This window comes from Leucoraja erinacea, chromosome 11 (genome assembly GCF_028641065.1).
Source record: "Leucoraja erinacea ecotype New England chromosome 11, Leri_hhj_1, whole genome shotgun sequence".
Classification (NCBI taxonomy): domain Eukaryota; kingdom Metazoa; phylum Chordata; class Chondrichthyes; order Rajiformes; family Rajidae; genus Leucoraja; species Leucoraja erinaceus.
The window spans coordinates 60160257-60175196 of record NC_073387.1 but is presented as its reverse complement, the minus strand read 5'-3'; the positions used below and the strand labels follow the sequence as shown (position 1 = coordinate 60175196).

General features: G+C 47.0%; 1 protein-coding gene across 2 annotated transcripts in view; it reads left to right on the top strand.

The window, feature by feature from the left end:
- The first annotated feature begins 12800 nt into the window (after nucleotides 1-12800).
- Nucleotides 12801-14940, top strand: part of LOC129701871 (matrin-3-like) — a 37987-nt gene continuing 35847 nt past the window's right edge. Inside the window, exon 1 of one of the 2 annotated variants that reach the window (XM_055643361.1) lies at nucleotides 12801-12857. The gene's annotated coding sequence lies outside the window, so the exon portion shown is untranslated. Of the gene's footprint in view, nucleotides 12914-14940 lie in introns of both variants that reach the window. The other variant, XM_055643360.1, reaches the window with a different exon arrangement.

Sequence of the window (14940 nt, the reverse complement as noted above, 5' to 3'; positions counted from 1 at the left end):
CCAGAAGGAACATTTAGTGGACTGAGGTGATGTGCCATGAATGACAATGGTAGTGATGTAGGAGATTGTGTCAACACATGTGATATAATTATAATAGATATTTTTGCAAATGGATGTGCTGTACATGATGTACCAGTCTGAACAAGTGCACTGTAAAACTGTTAATACACTGAATAAAAGGCTTTAGCCATCTGTACTGGAGGCCAGCATAGTATGCATATTATTTCAGCGAGTCCTCCAACACATGACTAATACCAATAACACCAATGTCTCTGTTACCATTAATATCTGGTCATTTTCAAGTTTTATAAATTTATAAATTTAAATTTACAATTTCAGTTTATAACTATTTATATATCTGAATGTAAAGTTTACAAAGAAGTTGTTATTGACTCAAATGAAAATAATCTAGATTCAGATTCTATCCTAATTATTACAAAATGCATATGATGCTGAATACCAAGTTCCGAAAGGTGGTATCAGCTGTGTAGGTCACTGTTGCATTATTCAATAGACAATAAACAATAGACAATAGGTGCAGGAGTAGGCCATTCGGCCCTTCGAACCAGCACCGCCATTCAAAGTAATCATGGCTGATCATCCACAATCCATTCGTGTGTCAATGTACTGGATGCACCCAGACATTAATCACCATTTAAATCTGATTTTGGTCAGAAATAGTGTTAGCAGATCACAGAATCAGAAGACATGTTTAAGGTGAGAGGGGAAAGATTTTATAGGAAACCGAGGGGCAACTTTTTCACACAGAGGGTGGCGGGCATATGGAACGAGCTGCTAGAGGAGGTAGTTGAGGCAGCCACTATAACAACATTTAGAAAGGTACATGGATAAAAAAGGTTTAGAGGAACATGGGGCAAAGCTTAGATGGTTGGCATGGACATGTTGGGCTGAAGGGCCTGTTTCCATGGTGTATGACTATGACAATAAAACAAAATATGCTGGTCCTCCATTATTGCTGGAACAAGATAAGTTATCCCCTATTATGGTAAATTTATGAATATATTTTATTGGTCCATGGGACCTTATAACATTTTCATGATGTAATTTTCACTTGACATTGATTAATATCAGGAATTAAGCAATATCAGTAAATAAAATACCTCATTTGTGGAAGGAGGTTCAGGCAAAACCTTAAAGAGGCACGTTCTTATCCACATTGGATCACCATTAATGTGAAACACCAGTTTACAGAGAATATGTTATTGATATTGCAGTCATTCATCTATAAGAAATATGTGTCTCAAAGGAAACCCTTTCTCTTCAGTTGGTGGAGGGTGGTGGGTATCTGGAACAAGCTGCCAGAGGAGGTAGTCAAGGCAGGTGTTATAACAACCGTTAATATGAATCACTAACTAAAGAATTTCCGGGTGAATGCACTTGACAAATATTTCTCGTCTCAATGTTAGTTATAAACAGTATCTTCTTTTCTTTCCAGCCAAACGAGCTTTGCAAGATATTTATTTATTTAACCAAAATTCAAGAAGCATTTATTAACATTGGTGACAGGATTATCTTAGAAACTTGTAGCATAGGAGGTCATCAGCCCAAATAATGGCACGTACAACCACACATTAGTTACCTGCAAGTATTTTTCATTTGTTCACTATTCTAGAAGATCATTTAATTGCTGTGTGTAGGATTGTAACCATGCTGTTGGTCAGTTGATCTTTTCTTGTGTTTATCATGTGCTTGGATCCAATTGTTTTCCCTTCTACATATTCACTCTGCCCTTTCCCTTAATTTTACCCAATATCCTCATTTGATTCAATCGTTCTTTACATTCAGTTTCACGCCTTCTCTGCACCCATTCTATAAAATGTAATTCATTCCTAACAATTTCATATTTCTCTATCATTTGAGTACCGCTGGGCTTCAAAAGAGAACATTTGACAAATATTTCCACTGATTAAACTCTGTAACACAAGTAGGATAGTACAGTAAAACCCTTGCAAATAACTTGAGCGATAATATTGTAGCAACATTCTCAGTGGACAGTACATTGATTGTAACAGGAATATATTTATGTAAATTTCTCTGTAATTAACGCTAAATCCCAGTTGTGGAACCAATCTTCATACCTCAAATGAATAATCTTAAATGGCTTGCATACACTTCTCAATGTGTTTTGCAGCTTGCTTGTTGTGAAACCTAATTAAAATATATTAATCGATAGAAAAGGTTTGATGTTTAAGAAAATCAAACAAAGCAGCATTTGTGGAAGGAGATGGCCGGATGTGCTTTGCTCCACTCCAACCTCATTTTACCAGCTTTCTCTCCCCAGTCCATCAGACTGTAAAAGATTCCCGACTTTAGACACCACCTGTCCATTCCCTCCACAGATGCTGCCTAAGCCGCTGAGTTCCTCAAGCACTTTGTTTTTAGCTCAAGATTCCAACATCTGCAGTTTTTTACTCTCTATTTGAAACGTAGGTTGAAAGAGCAGAACAACCTGCAGGTCCCATTCGAAAACCACTTCTGGAGCAGGCCTGACTGACTACTGTGGATCAAGGGTTCCCAACCTGGGGTCAATTTACCTCCAGGGGGTACATTTCACCGACCCAGGGGGTACATTTGTTGATTCTGGATCTTACATATTTTTTCTCATTCTCATGTGTAAGTACCGGTATATGCACATCATTAGTTGTTCATAAATAAGTGAAATAACATTGTTATATTCTATTAAAGTTGCTAGGGGTAAACGGGACGAAAAAGGTTGGGAGCCTCTGTTGTAGATCTAAACCTGCACCTGAACCATACATGAGCCAAATGTATATGTGTTTGCAGATCTTTTGAACATTTTCCATTCTGCATCACCCCTGTCCCTCATCAGTCTCCAGCTGATGAATCCGCCTGTATCTATTGTAACTACAGCTGTAAACCTTTCTTCACTACAAACCTTGAGTGGTAACATGAATTCAAATGTGAATTCCTGCAATAAATTACTTAAATTAAGAGCCAAAAGGTGACTAACTGGTGGTGAAGGCTTCTTTTTATAGGTTTAGCAAGAGTTGCATCTTCAGTATTTTTTTAAACTACATATGTTCCAGTCCGGTTTGTAAACCAGTACATATATGCAAGAGCGGAACTCACTATCAAAACATGGGGGGGGAACGTGTCCCCTCTGCCCCCCCCCTGGTTTTCCGCCCCTGCATGTATGGTTACTTAACACATATAACAATGTAATGTTGATTGAAAATTATATAATTAAAAGAAAACTGACTGTTCTGATCTGTTTGAACTGTACCTGTATAACATTTTAAACCATCTCAGAATGCTAAGATTGTTATCAGGTCACATCTCAAATTAAGACAGAAAGCTGCATTCGTCAGAAGGCCGTCATAATCTACTGAGGTACAGGGCAGATCGAAGTGGAAGCATCTGGCCATGGGACATGATGGCCGTACTGCATCAGTCTGAAGAAGGGTTTCGGCCCGAAACGTTACCTATTTCCTTCGCTCCATAGATGCTGCTGCACTCGCTGAGTTTCTCCAGCATTTTTGTGTACCTTCGATTTTTCAGCATCTGCAGTTCCTTCTTGAACACTAGGCACTGCATCATCCTGGTTTGGACATCCTCGACCTCACGAAGGATTTAACACTTGGACTTTTATGAATTCTTACGAATGGCGCAATCCGTAGTTATGTACTTGGTCATGGGGCATTACAGCCTAGTGGTTGATTAATTTCATGAGGAACTTGAGCTCCTGGATGAGGTCATCATAGATCATGGACAAGATTCCAAACCCATATGCATGCCCAAATACAAATTGTTAGTTTCCTCTTGAGGGGACATATTAAAATACTTCACAATATTATTTTCACACAAAAAATATAAACAACAGTGATATAAACAAAATCAATGGGGCAATAATTCAGAGATGGTTTATCAATTGGTGCCACTTTAATTATCTTGTAGATATAGAGTTCAGGGATTTTACTGCTTGTGCATTTCTGAAACCAATCACAGGCCGTCCGACAGTTGTGAAAGGGCCATTCCATCATCCATTTTCTTTGTAAATTGGAAATGAACAAAAATAGTATGTGGGACGGTCACAGAAACAGCTGTAACAGAAGAATGGTCACCAGCCGGGCTCACTGATTCATGTGAATGAGTGAGTGAGTCTGCTCAGCATTCCCAGCTCCGCCCAGCTACACCCAGCCCCCCATTAATGGTGTGGATGTGCAGTTTACCAGGGAGTACAAATACTTTGGAATGTACCTGGACAGTAAATTGGACTGGTCCAGGAACGCTGAGGCACCAGAGAAGGAACACAGCCAGCTGGCTTCATCCCGGGGGTGGAGTTGTGATTGGCAACGGTGATTGGCCTCATCAGCAACAACGATGAGTCGGCCTATAGAGAGGAGATCCAGCTCCTAGCAGCATGGTGCTCTGACAACAACCTGGCCCTTAACTCCAAGAAGACCAAGGAGTTCATTGTAGACTTCAGAAAGTCCTGGGGCGGCACGCACACCCCCAACCACATTAACGGGATGGAGGTGGAACGTGTTTCCAGCTTCAGGTTCCTAGGGGTCAACATCTCCGATGACCTCTCTTGGACCCACAATACCTCAACTCTGATCAAGCGTCTCTTCTTCCTGAGCATCGAGAGCATTCTTACCAACTGTATCACAGTATGGTATGGCAACTGCTCTGTCTCTGACCGGAAAGCACTGCAGAGGGTGGTGAAAATTGCCAAACGCATCACCGGTTCCACGCTCCCCTCCATTGAGTCTGTCCAGGGCAAGCGCTGTCTGCGGAGGGCGCTCAGCATCGCCAAGGACTGCTCTCACCCCAACCACAGACTGTTTACCCTCCTACCATCCGGGAGGCGCTACAGGTCTCTCCGTTGCCGGACCAGCAGGTCCAGGAACAGCTTCTTCCCTGCGGCTGTTACATTACTCAACAATGTACCTCGGTGATTGCCAATCACCCCCCCCCCCGGACACTCCTTCCACCAGGTAAAATATAATTGCACTACTATGACTGTATGCACGTAAATATATTTATTTATTGCTCATATTCTATGTCGCTCTTCTAGGGAGATGCTAACTGCATTTTGTTGTCTCTGTACTGTACACTGCACAATGACAATAAAGTTTGAATCTGAATCTGTTGGATTCACTGCAGACTTTAAATCTCGACCGCTGGCCTGCGGCCTACAACAACCTAAAGCCGCGGTCTCCGGCGAGGAAGAGCCGATCCTGGACTGACTCTGGACTCTGGTCCTGTCCACGGGGGGGAAATGGAGGAGGACTGGCCAAATTTTTGTGGATGTTTGTGTTACATTTTTTTTTATTGTGGTGTGCGTTCTTTATTATTGTATCGCTGCTGACAACCCAAATTCCACCAGTCTGGCTGTGTGGTCATTAAAATACAAATACAATACAATATGGTCTTGGAGGGGAGGATGCTCCTCAAACTGCGGAGCGTCTTGGACAATATAGCTCACCCCCTCCATGACACACTGGTCAACCTGAGGAGTACGTTAAGCAACAGACTGGTGCAGGACACAACGCCACAGGAGATCCTTCTTCCCTGTGGCTATCAAACTGTACAACCTCTCCCCCTTCTTTCGTGGGGTAGACTGACTCCCCCTCAAATCCCCATCCCAAATATTTTGTATTCTAACTTCATCGATGAGACAGGTGATAATCTTACAACAGAGTACGAGAGAAATTGATAAACAGCAATATCAAAGCATGGTTACACAAAAAAGCTGGAGAAACTCAGCGGGTGCAGCAGCATCTATGGAGCGAAGGAAATAGGCAACGTTTCGGGCCGAAACCCTTCTTCAGAATATCAAAAGCATGTCTTCCTAATTAATGAAATCTATGATTGATCCAGAGGGATCATGGGATCCAAGTCCATAACTCCCTGAAAGTGCAAACACAAGTAATCGAGTGGTAAAGAAGGCATTTGGAATATTGCGCGCCATTCTGGTCGCCCCATTACAGGAAGGATGTGGAGGCTTTAGAAAAGGTGCAGAGGAGGTTTACCAGAATGTTGCCTGGATTAAAGGGTATTAGCTTCAGGGAGACGTTGGACAAGCATAGATTGTTTTCTCTGGAATTCCACAGGGAGACCTGAGAGAAGTATATAACATTATGATAGGCATATATAGGGCAGAAATTCAGAGCCTTTTTGCCAGAATGGAAAAATCAAATACCAGAGGGGATAATTTTAAGGAGAGAGGGCATTCAAAATATTCACTTGAAAAGCCAAAATGAAGCAGGAAAAATTAACATAATGAGAGACAAGGTAGGATTTATAGTTTTTCAATAATCAACAACTGTCCAATATTCAAATATATTTGTACAAATATGTGATTAGGAAGTGTTTAGAGGGCTGGCCTGTTTAGAGTGCACATAGAACAAGGTTTTCCACTGTACCCAATACATGACAAACAATTAACGTTCAAGGCAGAGACTAACAGATATTTAGTCCAAGGGAGTTAAGGTTACACTAGCTATGATTTTATTTCAATGGTGGCTCGATACAAATTAGAAACATAAAAAAATAGGTGCAGGCGTAGGCCATTCGGTCCTTTGAGCCAGCACCGCCATTCAATATGATCATGGCTAATCATTCAAAATCAAAATTAGTACCACGTTCCTGCTTTTTCCCCATATCCCATGATTCCGTTTGCTAAATCTAAATCTCTCTTGAAAACACCCAGTGAATTGGCCTCCGCTGCCTTCTGTGGCAGAGAATTGTACAGATTCACAACTATCTGGGTGAAGAGAGATGGATCAATTGACTTGTCCCTGGTGCTGTTATTTCCAACAAATCGGCTGATGACTGAGAACATTCATAGTTTTAGTTTTAGAGATACAGCTCGGAAACAGGTCCTTCGACCCACCTGGTCCGTGCCGACCAGCGATACCCGCACATTAACACTATCCTACACCCACTAGGGACAATTTTTACATTTACCAAGCCAATCAATCTACAAACATGTACGTCTTTGGAGTGTGGGAGGAAACCGAAGATCTCGGAGAAAACCTACGCAGGTCACGAGGAGAACGTACAAACTCCATACAGGCAGCACCCGTAGTCAGGATCGAACCCAGATCTCCGGCACTGCATTCGCGGTAAGGCAGCAACTCAACCGCTGCACCACCGTGACCGCTCCTCCACTATTCAGAGGCCTCAAATTACCGTGTTAATGCTCAGTAACACCTCGTTAATATGCTGCAGCCCTCAGGGAAACTGAACATAGGAAAAAGATGCATAAACATAAACATAAACATGACAATAAACTCTCTTGACTTGACAGTCTGAAGAAGGGTCTCGACCCGAAACGTCACCTCTTCCTTCGCTCCATAGATGCTGCCTCACCCGCTGTTTCTCCAGCATTTTTGTCTACCTTAAACATAAAGTAATAGTAAGATTAAACGAGAACTTATCAGTTTGAAGTTTGATCTTTATTTTATGAGGAGTTACGATGGGGGATTACATGAGGACCCCGCCAGCACGCGTGCGTGACATTCTTCAAAGCAGCGGTGTGGAATCACAGTAATAGTAATTGAAATAAACATAGTAAGATAAGAACTAATATACCAGTTGACCTTTATAATAGAGGGCGGGAGCGGACGGCACGTAATCCCTCCACCCCCGCCCGTCGCTGTTGCACTGCGTGAGACGCTATGTCGCGCACGTGTGCTGGCGGGGTCTTCACGTAGTCACTCACGTCACTCTGAAGTAAAATATTAGTTTAGTTTAGTTTCTTGTCACGTGTTCCGAGGAACAGTGAAAAGTTTTTGTTGCGTGCTAACCAGTCAGTGAAGACTATGCATGATTACAATCGAGCCATCCACAGTGTATAGATACATGATAGAGGGAATCACATTTAGTCTAAATAAAGAGCATCCGAGGGTCATCAAAGAGGTAGATAGTAGTTCATCACAGCTCTCTTGTTGTGGTAGGATGGTTCAGTTGCCTGATAACAGCCGCAAAGAAACTCCCTGAATGTGGAGGTGTGCATTTTCACACTTCTGTACCTCTTGCCCGATGGGAGAGGGGAGAAGATGGAGTGAGACTGGTCCTTGATGACACTGCTGGCCTTGCCGAGGCAGCGGGAGGGAGGAGTGGAGGTTGCCTTGGTGATGATCTGGGCCACGGCCACAACTTCTTGCGGGTCTTGGATGTAGTTTGTGAAACATCGCATATTAATTATTGAGCTAATCGACAATTATCATTTCTCACATTAGGTATGTTACAATACTTACCTTCAGCGGCGCTGCAATTCTGCCACTGGCTGTGCGCGCGATTTTGGCGCCTTTGGGGGGGGGGGGGGGGGGATAAAATGCGTTTTTTCCTACCTTGTCCTGGATTATATTTGGTTGGAGTACAAGCTTTTGCTGAAGAATTGTTCCGACGGCCGTTCTGTGCATTTTTTTTTAAAGCGCCCGACAAGTTCAGCGCTGGAGTAATTTTAAAATCACTTTCTAAAGCTGTCAACGTCGACAACGGGGACTGATTTCACGTACAACAGGTAAACAAAAGCCGTTTGTTTTATGTACTAGACCAAGTGCAGACCCGTTGGGTTTGTTCCCCCAACGTGCGGTTGTGGGGTGGGAGGCAGCATGCAGCGTCACACACTAAGTACCCCCCCCTCCCCCCGCACTCACGCTAATAGAGGGGAGGAGGGGGGAGAGAGAGGGGGGGAGAGAAGAAGGGGGGGGGGGAAGAGGGGAGAGAGAGAGTCAAGAGAGTCAAGAGTCAAGAGTCAATTTAATTGTCATTTGGACCCCTGGAGGTCCAAACGAAATGCCGTTTCTGCAGCCATACATTACACACAAATAGACCCCAGACACAACATAATTACATTTAACATAAACATCCATCACATAACTGTGATGGAAGGCCAAAAAAAACTTATCTCTCCACTGCACTCTCTCCCCCCCGATGTCAGAGTCAAAGTCAAAGCCCCCGGCTGGCGATGGCGATTGTCCCGCGGCCATTGAAGCCACGCCGGGTGGTGCGAGGTCGCACACCGGGTCTTGGTGTTGGAACCCCCGGTGTGCGCTCGCAAAGTCCCGCGGCCGTTCCAGCCGCGCGGGGCAATGGTGTTAGGCCCCGCTCCAGGAGCTCTTCGACCCCGCAACTCGGGCGGGGGAAGTCGCCGTTGCAGGAGCCCCGAAAAGCGGTCTCCCTCCAGGGAGCCGCGGGCTCCCGGTTCCCGCCGTCCGCAGACCCGCAGCAGCAGCCTCCGACTCAGCAGCAGCAGCGGACAGGCTGCAGAGGCCGCTGCTGGCCAGAGCCGCGCCGCCTACCGGTCAATAAATGCTGTAGACATTTGTCAGTGTCATTGAAGCTCTGATTGAGGCACACCACTTTCAGAGACTGATTGAGGCACACCACTTCCTGGTTTTATATTCCCTCCCTCTCCCTCCAGCGGAGGCAATAGAGAAAATGGGGAATGTTGTAAAAACATTAATATCTCTGTCAATTTTCATCGACAGGAAAAATCCTCGGCACACATGCGGCGGAGGGGGGCTCTGAGCGAGGTGGCCAAAAATGACGGCTGTAGGTGGCGGCGTACTCTCAGAACCCGCAGCACAGAAAGCCAAAACCGGTCAAGAACAGAGTTTTAGTACTATACTAGACCAAGTGCAGACCCGTTGGGTCTGTTCCCCCAATGGTGTGATCCCCCAACCCAATATTCCACCATGCACCCGTCTCCTCCAATGGAACTGAAGCCGTTCTCAAAAGTAAGATTCCAGCACTGCCCGGCCTCCCTCAGCAGTGGATTTAAAAAATAATCCAATGGCACCTCCCCTGCCTGCTGCAGCAGTGAAAATTTCAGAGTGTTCCTGTCTTGCAACTTTGTTTTGAAGTGTGTTGGAAGCTGACATGTAAATGGAGAAAGCAGTTTATTTTTGAAATACTTGGGGGGGGGGGGGGGAGAAGGATTTGATTAAAAACGTGTACTTCAACACGACGAAATGTAATGAGGAGCGGATACTTAGAAAGAAAAGCGAAATCTCTACCGAAATGGAAAAGATCTCGGAGATTGAGCGTCTGGATTGGGCGTGGCAATGAATCAAAAGAAGAATTGCAGCCGGCAGCGTTAAAATGCAAATGGATCCATTCCGATTGGACATCTGCGAGCATCGGCCATTCCGATTGGACATCTGCGAGTATCGGGCACGAATCAAAAGGCAGAAAGGGATCCGGACGGCAGCCGGACGGATAGCCCCAGAGTTTTATAGATATATAGATAGATAGATAGATAGATAGATAAGATAAGATAGATAAAAGTGCTTCTTAATCATCCGGTAGGCGGCGCGGCTCTGGCCAGCAGCGGCCTCTGCAGCCTGTCCGCGTTTTTATTATTTTTTGTCTGTGTTTTTATGTAGTTTTTTGTTATTTTATGTTGGGGTGTGTGTGTGGGGGGGGGGGGGTGGGGTGGGAGAAACTTTTTGAATCTCTCCCTGCACTGGAGACCCGACCTTTTCTCGTCGGGTCTCAGGTGTCGTTGAGGCCGCAACGAGGAGCGGCCTCCAACAGGAAGAAGCCGGGGACTCTGGTGCCGACTCACCGTTGCCGTCGCGGAGCTGGCCGAGTCCGGAGCGGGTGGAGCGGTGGAGGAGCGCTGCTGCTGCTGCTGCTGCTGCTGCTGCTGCCGGAGAGTCGGAGGCTCCAACGACAGGTCTGTGGACGGCGGCGCCGGGAGCCCGCGGCTCCCTGGAGAGAGACCGCTTTTCGGGGCTCCTGCAACGGCGACTTCTCCCGCCCGTGTTGCGGGGTCGAAGAGCTCCTGGAGCGGGGCCTACATCACTGCCCCGCGCGGCTGGAATGGCCGCGGACTTTGCGAGCGCACACCGGGGGCTCCAACATCAAGACCCGGTGTGCGACCTCGCACAACCCGGCGTGGCTTCAATGGCCGCGGGACAATCGCCATCGCCAGCCGGGGGCTATGACTTTGACTCTGACATCGGGGGGGGGGAGGGTGCAGTGGAGAGATAAGTTTATTTGGCCTTCCATCACAGCTATGTGATGGATGTTTATGTAAAATGTAATTATGTTGTGTCTGGGGTCTATTTGTGTGTAATGTATGGCTGCAGAAACGGCATTTCGTTTGGACCTCCAGGGGTCCAAATGACAATTAAATTGACTCTGATTGACTCTGATTCTTAAGATGCCTTTAATTCACATTTTACATTGCGAAACGGTGATTTTTTTCCCCATACGAACCGGCAGTATTTTTCCTGCCGATAAGGGGTTTAAATTCACCACAACTGCAACGTTCCAAATGATCGCGTTCCAGAAAAACCCACTGTTAAACATTAAATTCCTTCCATTTGGCCTATAAATCCATGACAATGAGATTTAAAAATTATGTTACATTGTGAATTCTTGTGTGAATGTTATTTGGACATTTAGGCTATTTAAAAATGTTAATCTATTCTTAAGAAATTGATAGATGTTTAGATCTTGTAATTGAATTTTGTAATTAGCTACAATTAGGTAACTAACTAATTATATGCTTTAATTTCAAGTCATCTAAGTAAGATTGTTTCATATTTGTTTCAGAATGCTTCAATCTATAATGACTGAACATTTCTCTTAATTTTTAAGAAAGCTATGGGCTTTTGTCTGTCCTTGATCACAGCTTTTGTGTTATGTCAATGAAAATGCAATAGGGAACAAGATGCTAATTTCAGAGTATGAAAAGCGGCCCGACTCGGAGCTGAGGCTGCGTTCCGGCAGCGGCCCGACTCGCTGAGGTGGTGTTCCAGCTTTCGGCAGCGGCCCGAATCGGAGCTGAGGCGGCGGCGACATCACTTCGGAGGATCGGCCGTGGGCCCAGTGGGCGACCGGGAGCTTGCAGGTTACAGGTTGGTGACCTGTTTCTGGAGCTCCCGCAACTACAGCTGCGTCCGCTGGACTGGAGGGCGGCATCTTCGGCCTGGATCGCCTCAGCCCAGAGGGAGAACAAGGAGGGAAGAGGCAGAGACTAAGACCTTTGCCTCCATCACAGTGAGGAGGTGCTTGGATGTTAATGTATGGCTGCAGGCAACGACATTTCATTCAGACCGAAAGTTCTGAATGACAATAAAGGAATCTAATCCAATCTAAATCATATGAAACACTGACGATTCGTTTAATTTTCTCTTGTGGAGGGAAGTTATTTACAGTTAAATACTGCAGCAAGATTCACAATAATTATTGGTTTAGTAACTTGCTCACCTTACTGCCAGGGCGTGGCGAGCATGCGCAGTAGCCGGCGCGGGGGGGGATATTGGGCATGCGCAGTAGCCGGCGCGGTGGTGGGGAGCGGGAGGCTGGGGCATGCGCAGTAGCCGGCGCGGGGGGGGATATTGGGCATGCGCAGTAGCCGGCGCGGGGGGGGGGATATTGGGCATGCGCAGTAGCCGGCGCGGGGGTGGGGAGCGGGGAGCTGGGGCATGCGCAGTAGCCGGCGCGGGGGGGGGGGAGCGGGGAGCTGGGGCATGCGCAGTAGCCGGCGCGGGGGGGGGGGAGCGGGGAGCTGGGGCATGCGCAGTAGCCGGCGCGGGGGGGGGGATATTGGGCATGCGCAGTAGCCGGCGCGGGGGTGGGGAGCGGGGAGCTGGGGCATGCGCAGTAGCCGGCGCGGGGGGGGGGAGGGGGAGCTGGGGCATGCGCAGTAGCCGGCGCGGGGGGGGGGGGGGGGAGCTGGGGCATGCGCAGTAGCCGGCGCGGGGGGGGGGATATTGGGCATGCGCAGTAGCCGGCGCGGTGGTGGGGAGCGGGAGGCTGGGGCATGCGCAGTGGCCGGCGCGCGCGGGGGCGGGGAGGAGAAGCTGGCGCATGCGCCGGGCGGACGGGCGGACAAGCCGCTGCTGGAGGTAAGAGAGCGGGAGGACGGTGGCGAAGTGTGACCGTGACGGAGACGGACTGAGGGGTAAGGACCGCGGGTCGCCGAGCAATCCGCACCGGCGTCGGGGTTAGTCTGGGAGCGGGATTCGTTTCCCAAGCGGGTAGGTGTGTGTTGCATGAATGAGCCGCCATGTCGGCTGAGTGAAGGTCCTTGTGTCGCGGCCACAGTCGGCGCCATTTTGTCCTGAGGAGAGAGGCGGCGGACAGCGGGTGGGCCGGAGCCGGGACCAGGACCAGGACGGGGCCGGAGCCGGGTCCATGACCAGGACCAGCCCGGGGCCGGAGCCGGGACCAGGACCAGGACCAGCCCGGGGCCGAAGCCGGGGCCAGGAACAGGACCAGGACCAGCCCAGCACTGGGGGCAGCCGGGGATAGGGGCCGCCGGCAGCCCGGGGCGCGGAGAGATGGCACCCGACCTACAGTGGGCTCTCCGGCCGCAGGTAGGGAGCGTGGTGGGCAGCATAAAGACACAAGAATTACCATTTCCTGAAAGGAATCCGAACATAATCTTGAGAGAAAACAAAATGGGTGTAGTGTGAAAGGGCAGATAAGAGATGACGGGGGTGAGAATAAACGGATAATGACAAGAGTTGAAAGTGTGGGGAGAGCTGATTAAGCTTTTGTTTATCCATCCGAGGGCGCATCACCGGAGCGCATGTCAACTACATTTCACACGTTGTTTAAACTCTAGTTTGCTATAATGCCGTTAGTGATTTGAATGGCTCAATATAATAACGTGGTGACAACTTTGTCTAAAGATTAAGGAACACTACAACAAACTAAGAATCTCTCTCGTATTTCTCTTTCTTTTAAAATCCCGGTTTAGCCAAAAGAGACTCGCGCTGGTTTTTGCATGGCGTTACAGAGGAACAAATACCACCCAAAGAGGAGATGGAAGGGGTCATGGCTTTGGACGATGGTTTAATCAAAGAGCAGAAAAGTTAATTGATTTTCTTGCAATATTCGCTGGTAGATTTAGAATACAGGGGAGGGATAGAGAGTGAATGTCTGTAGAAAGGGAAAATATTTCCCGGCAAGGATGGATAATACATGGAACAGTACAGTACATACGCAGTTCCTTCATCCCACAATCTCCATGTTGAACTAGATGCCAAGACAAACTCTTATTTGCCTGCACATAATCCACATTCCTCCATTCCTACAAATTGATATGTCTATCCAAAAGTCTCTTAAATGCCACCATCATATCTGCCTCAATCACTACCCATGCAGCACATTCCAGGCACTCACCACCATGTGTGTAAACAACTTGCCCTGTGCATATTCCCTCTCACCTTACAGCTATGCCCTCTAGTATTTGATTTTTCTACTGTTGGTAAAAGGTTCTGCCTGTTTATCCTTTCTTTGCCTCTCATAATTTTGTATACTCCTATCGGGCCAATCTCTCCCTTTATCTAATCCCCCCCCCAAATCCATGCATCATTCTGGTAAACATGAACAAGAACAGGCCAGGCAGCTCATTGAGTTTACACAGAAAAGCTGGAGAAACTCAGCGGGTGCAGCAGCATCTATGGAGCGAAGGAAATAGGCAACGTTTCGGGCCGAAACGTTGCCTATTTCCTTCGCCCCGAAACGTTGCCTATTTCCTTCGCCCCGAAACGTTGCCTATTTCCTTCGCTCCAAAACGTTGCCTATTTCCTTCGCTCCGAAACGTTGCCTATTTCCTTCGCTCCGAAACGTTGCCTATTTCCTTCGCTCCGAAACGTTGCCTATTTCCTTCGCTCCATAGATGCTGCTGCACCCGCTGAGTTTCTCCAGCTTTTTTGTGTAACCTTCGATTCTCCAGCATCTGCAGTTCCCTCTTAAACAGCTCATTGAGTTTGTTCCTTTTGAATGGTATTGTTCCTTTTGAATGGAATTGAATGGTTTAATGCATTTCGTTGTCTCTGTACTGTACAATGACAATTAAATTGAATCTGAATCTGAAGGTATGATGCCTGATTGGGCTGAGATTGCTTAAATGCTTTCTTGCTGTTTGGTAGCCTATCCTTGGTTTGTAAAAGTTTCTGTGGGCCCTACTGAATCCTTTCA